Source organism: Cynocephalus volans, chromosome 2 (genome assembly GCF_027409185.1).
Source record: "Cynocephalus volans isolate mCynVol1 chromosome 2, mCynVol1.pri, whole genome shotgun sequence".
NCBI classification, from domain to species: Eukaryota; Metazoa; Chordata; class Mammalia; order Dermoptera; family Cynocephalidae; genus Cynocephalus; species Cynocephalus volans.
In genome coordinates, this window is record NC_084461.1 from 218,006,804 (window position 1) to 218,012,803 (window position 6,000).

Below are 6,000 nucleotides of genomic sequence, written 5' to 3' on the forward strand. Positions count from 1 at the left end.
GTAACCTTAGTATTTCTATAATGTAAAAGTAGGGACAATAATGCTATTAACCAAATAAAACCATCTGAGTTAAGAGTCACTCTCTCAAGTATGATATGTCCTCTTTAACCTCTGTTAAATTTCCCATTCCGACTGACCTAGACTTTTTCAAAACAAACTAGATGTAGATTCTCTTTGAGGGAAAAGTAGAGCAGAGCCTTGTCTTCCTAATCTCACAGGTATTTATGGAGACGTGAATATGGCATACAGGAAAAGCATGTAGTTTTAAAGTTATACTTAGGTCTGAATCACATCAAGCAAGTCTCCTTATCTCAAAGTTAGTTTCCAGAGTCTTATTTTTATTATTGATAAAATGGGCAAAATAGTAGCTATTTCTGACAGCTCTTGTTTCTGGAATATAAGATAGTATATGTAAATGTTCCTGGGGGCTCATTCGGTGCTCAATAAATGGCAATTTTATTACTATTTTTAATCCTACTGTTTTATTTTTATCCATACTTTTAGAAAACCTTCCTCTCCTTGGCATTTTATAGATTTTTCTTTTTATTAGTTAGGCTAAACTACTAAAATAAAATAGACCACAGAATACAGAGGTTCCAATGTAGTGCATGCTTGTATCTTTCTCATATAACTATCCAAGTCGGTTGGGGCAAGGACAGGAGGTGTTTTGGTTGCAGTTCTCCATGCAAGCTATTCAGGAGTCAAAGTTTGTATGTTGAAACTAATCCCCAATGCAACAGTATAAAAAGGTGGGGCCTTTAGGATGTAATGGTAAAGAAAGGCTAAACCTTCACAAAAGGGATTAGTGCTCTCATAAAGGCAGCCTGAGGGAGCTTGTTTGCCCCTTCACCATGTAAGGATACGGTCAGAAGATGCCAGAGACCAGGTGTGTTAGTCCATTTCAGCTGCTTATAACAGAAATACCCGAAACTTAGCAATTTGTAAAGAAACAATATTTATTACTTACAGTTTCAGAGTCTGGGAAGTACAAAGTCCAGGGAACACATCTGGTGACAGACTTTTTGGTGGGTAGTGACTCTTCACAGCAAAACAGAATTCCACATGGTGGATGGCAGAAGCAGAGAGAGAGGGAGAAAGGTCCTCATGTGCTCTCCTTTTAAAGCCCTCAGAACCACACCCATGACCACCATTAAACCATCAACTTATTAATCAGTTTACTAGGGCATGGTCCTCACAATCTAATCAACTCTTCAAGGACGCATCTTTCATTGACTTTAATAGGATTTCCCACCCTCTTAACATTGTCACAGTGGGGATTAAGTTTTGGAGGGACATTCAATCCATGGCACAGGACACTGAGTTTGTATGTACTGTGATCATGGACTTCGAGCCTCCAGAAATGTGAGAGATAAATATCTGTTTCTTGTAAGCCACCCAGTCTATGGTATTTTATTACAGCAGCCTGAAAGGACTAAGACATTATCTAATGCATGATTAAATTAATACTGGTTATGAAATGAATGGATGAAGAAAGAACTGAATTCCTAGCCAATGAAAACAAATATCTCCCCATCCTGTAAGTCTACTTCTTTGGTTATGTTGCTTTTCTTAACTGCACTATTTTTTTCTGTCTCTTTCTGGAAGAAGGTATTAGAGGGTGGACCTGTGCCAGTCAAGCTGCAGTTCCAATAACCGGGCTCTGAGGTGGTGTCCAGTGTCAAGTGAGCCTTACACATCATTACATTAGTTCAAAATCTCATTTTCACTATAATGATATGAATGTATAATGAAGGAGAATGTAAAATACACATACATTTTAAAGAATGTTTAAGAGATTTACAAGAAAATTTGCTGCTTGTAGCTAGTTGTTTTGATCCACACTTTCTGTATATACTCTCTTGTAAGACTACGTGGGAGAACAGGGGAATGAAAGCTATTGGGAAGATCTTAGATTCTGGCAGAAGGCTGAGAGACTTGGGATGGAACCTTGGCTCTGCCCTCACTTGTGCTTAAATCTCCCAAACTCCCCGAAGTTCCTGTTAATCAAGGATAATCAATGCAACATTAAAGTGTACTATAAAGACATAACATGAGATCATGCATATGGAAACAACCCAATAAATATCACTACTCACCTGGAATTTCAGGTAAACATCCCCACACATCTCTATAGTATTTGCCAATCCTCAGAAATGTTCCCGATGTTGTATGTTTAAATTTTTCACATACTGTACTTTTACATGTATGCTGCTTTAATTTTTATGTATATATGTTGTTTCATTTGTGTATTTCAAAGTGCATGTCATATATGCAAAATTTTTCTCATAGTACATTTTTTACACATGTGTTATTTTGGCTTTTTTCATGCACATGTGCCAAATATTCTCACTGAGATTTGCACGAGTTTTCTTGTTATATAGGTTTTGCTACTGATTATGAGACAGTATTAAAACAGTAACATTAAATATTAATATTTAATATTAACTTACAAAGATATCCTAGGGAAATTGATGCTGATGGATTTGTATATATGTGAGTGTGCTCAGAAGAAAATTTGGGTTATTAAAGAAGGATGAAACTATTAAAGCAGTAAACTAAAAATCAATAACACCCAAATAAAAACTGGCGCAAATATTTACTTGGTACTCCAAGGGCTAAAGACCAGAGTGTGCAAACTTCAACTTTATGATGAGTCTCCCTCTTTTCCCTCTCTCTCTCTCTCTCTCTCTCTCTCACACACACACACACAAACATACATGCACATGAACACCTACCCTTTAAGTACATAACAAGTTAAGTCACACTAACTGACCTGTGCATGCTGAAACAGCACACAGATCCCAGTGATACGGAAGATCAGAGAAAGCAGTTATTCTTCTTAAAAGAAATAGCCTCCAGGAACCAGAACAGCAGAACATAAGCCTTCCCTTTACAACTGAACCTGCAGCTGAAACAGTGCAGGGAGAACAGCGAAGGGAGAATTAAAACCTCGAATGTTTAAGTAAATAGATCCTGCTGTGGATCGTGGTTAACCTCTCTCTCTCCCAAACATATATTTTTAGCTTAATATTTTTCTTAGTAACATGCCTGTGATTTGGAGACTCTTGGTCCCTGGACCACACTTTAAATAGCAAGGACCTAAGGGAAATCGAGTGATCAAAGAAAGTGTTCTAAACTCTCTTTCTTGGGCTCAAGACTTAGAGTGGAGCAATGTGTTCATTAACTGAAGGCAAAGATAAAAGCAGAGGGTTTTTTTCCCAGCTACTCTCTGATTTCTGGAAGAGTTTAACATTGGTACAGTGCTGCTGTGCAGAGCAGCCTTGACAAGGAAGGCTGAGAGCTGAGCTGGGTGCGGATCCTGCGTGTAAAGCATCCTTATATTGCTCTTCAAGGAATCCAGGAGTTCTGGGTCCTCTTTTTCTGAAAGGCCACAGAGATATTGAAAGCAGATAGACCAACTAAAATCTGGAAATAGGAACCAGAAGTTTGGAACCATATTAGTCTGTTTCTGCTGCTTATAACAGAATACCTGAAACTGGGTTATTTATAAAGACATGAAATTTACTTCTTATAGCTTTGGATGCTGGCAAGTCCAAAGTCCAGGGAACACATCTAATGAGGGCCTTCTTATCTGTGGGAACTCTCAACACAATGCAGGGTATCCCATGGCAAAAGGACTGAGCAAGAGAGAGCTAAGCTTCTCTCTAACTTTCCTCATAAAGCCATCATAACCATGCCCATGGCCACCCACTAAACCTTCGATGGATGAATCCATTCATGAGGGTATAGTCCTCATAATCTAATCACCTCTTAAAGGCTCACCTTTCAATTACCATAATAGTATTTCCCACCCCATTAACACTTTTACAATGAAGATTAAGTTTCAAATACATGAACTTCGGGGGCCAAATTTGACCCATAGCAGGAACGAAGGCAAGTACCAGGAATCTGAGACTCCAGAGATGGGTGGCAGCCCATCACTGGGCTGGAGAGACAGGAGCAGTGATATCTCAATGATCTCCCAGCAGGATGAGATTCAGTTTGCATCCAGTACCAGGAAGGGCATGAGAGCACCATGTGGACATAGGCTTCGTCCTTCAGCTCACACTGGGTAAGGAAGATCCCCCCCAAATAACCAACATATCATCAGGGGAGCAGCTAGGGAAGAGGAAGAAAATCTGAATCTATAAATATTTCCAAAGTAACTAAGATCTCTCCATATCAGAAAAAAGCGTAACATAATTCCACATAAAAAAGAGGTAAATTTAAATGATTAATAGGAGCACTATTGATGTTATAGCTCAAGGACAGTATGGGTAAAAAGTGCTGTATGCATTGTCCTGTAGTCCTAATCAAAATTTACTACTTTATTTCTTAGAGAAGTATAAACTAATGATAAAAAGTGAAATTTTGAAACCCAATCTAATAATAAACTTGACACTGATTTAGCAACATTACTGAACATACAGCTGTAAGTTAATTCCAAGCAGAGTTCTGCTTCTGGCAATGGCAAAATCGATTATTTCATAAAACCCATCCTGCTGAAAACAGCTAGCAAATGTGGGTAAAATGGTTTCTGAAAAAATGCATTTGGGGTTTCCAAGACATTGGAAAAGTAAGGCTCAGAATCTGGGACAGACAGGAAGACCAGAGGCAGCCCATCATTTGCCATCTCTTTTTTCTATGAAGCAACCACCTACTCTGAATTTGGGGTCTGAGAGGCTCAGAAACTTATTTGAGCTTGACAAAGACTCTGTGACTAGCCAAACTTTCATCAGGCTCCTGAACCTTCTCCTAGGACCATCTCTGTACTTCCTTCTAAAATCCAGTTTAAGCAAAGAACCCTGCTAACTCAGTTTAGAAAAACCCCTTATCCTTGCTGTCTGATCTTCCTGGACATCTAATTGGGTTCCTCCACTTCATCCCCCAGGTGATATTTGACCACCCTGGCCTGCCAGCAAGAATCCTGTTGAGTCCGTTAGCCAGAATCTCCCTTATCCTGATGTTTTCTCTTAGTTATTTTCCATCCACTAACCCCTACCTTGCTCCTGGGCTACAAATTCACACTTGCCCAGGCTGTTTTAGGAGCTGGGCACAATCTCTTTCTCCCACTGCAAGACCTTGTTGCAATGGTCCATGTGCCTATTGCACAGGTCCTGAGTAAAGTCTGCCTTACCGTGCTGTGACAAGAGTCCTTGAATGATTTTTTTCTTTAATAGTAGTGGTGACTTGGCTCTGATAGGATCAGATGCATGATTGGACTCCAGGCCTCTCACCAGGACCCTAAGTGCACACCTCTGAAGCTTTTGTGTTTACTCCTGACTGGTTGATCGGGGATCCATTGGTGATTCAGTCTCCTGAACCATTGCTCCAAACAAATGTCCACTGAACCTGGTAAGCACAGATTTTGAGTCTTGAGATATGATTGTACTCTCTGAAGCTGAGATAGAGAGTCACAGGGTTCTTTTGAAGGGTACCTCCTGGGCTACCTTTCTGGTCTTCCTGGTTTTCTATTTCCAGAGTAGCAATTCTTTCCAGACTCCCTAGGCTGGAAATCCTGGCTCCTTGTTCTGAGCAGGGGTTATTCTCTGACTCCGTGGGCTGAAGATTCCTTTTCTTGGCTCTCTGTGAGGCTTCTCTACTATCTCCTCTCTCTGTTCCCTGTATTAAATTCTGCTTCTTCCACAAGAACTTCTCTGTCACCTGAAACCCCTCTTCATGAGCCACTGCTGACTGTGTGCTCTGTCCACAAGACCCTCTCCCTTCCTACTCAACCACTTGAAGTTTAGGTCCCCAACCCTCCACTGGGGACACTCACAGGTCTCGGGGGCTCTTCAGAAGCAAGCACCTGACGCTGCAAAGAGAAAAAAGAAACCACTTGGAAACTGGGCAAGTTACAAATCTTAAAGACCTTCTCCATAAATATTGATGAAAAGCTTTAACCGTTATTGAGTAGTAAACAAATTGTCCCATTTTTATCTGAAACACAATTTGGATAAAAATATAAAGCAAAGATAAACCAATGAGTTTGTATGACCC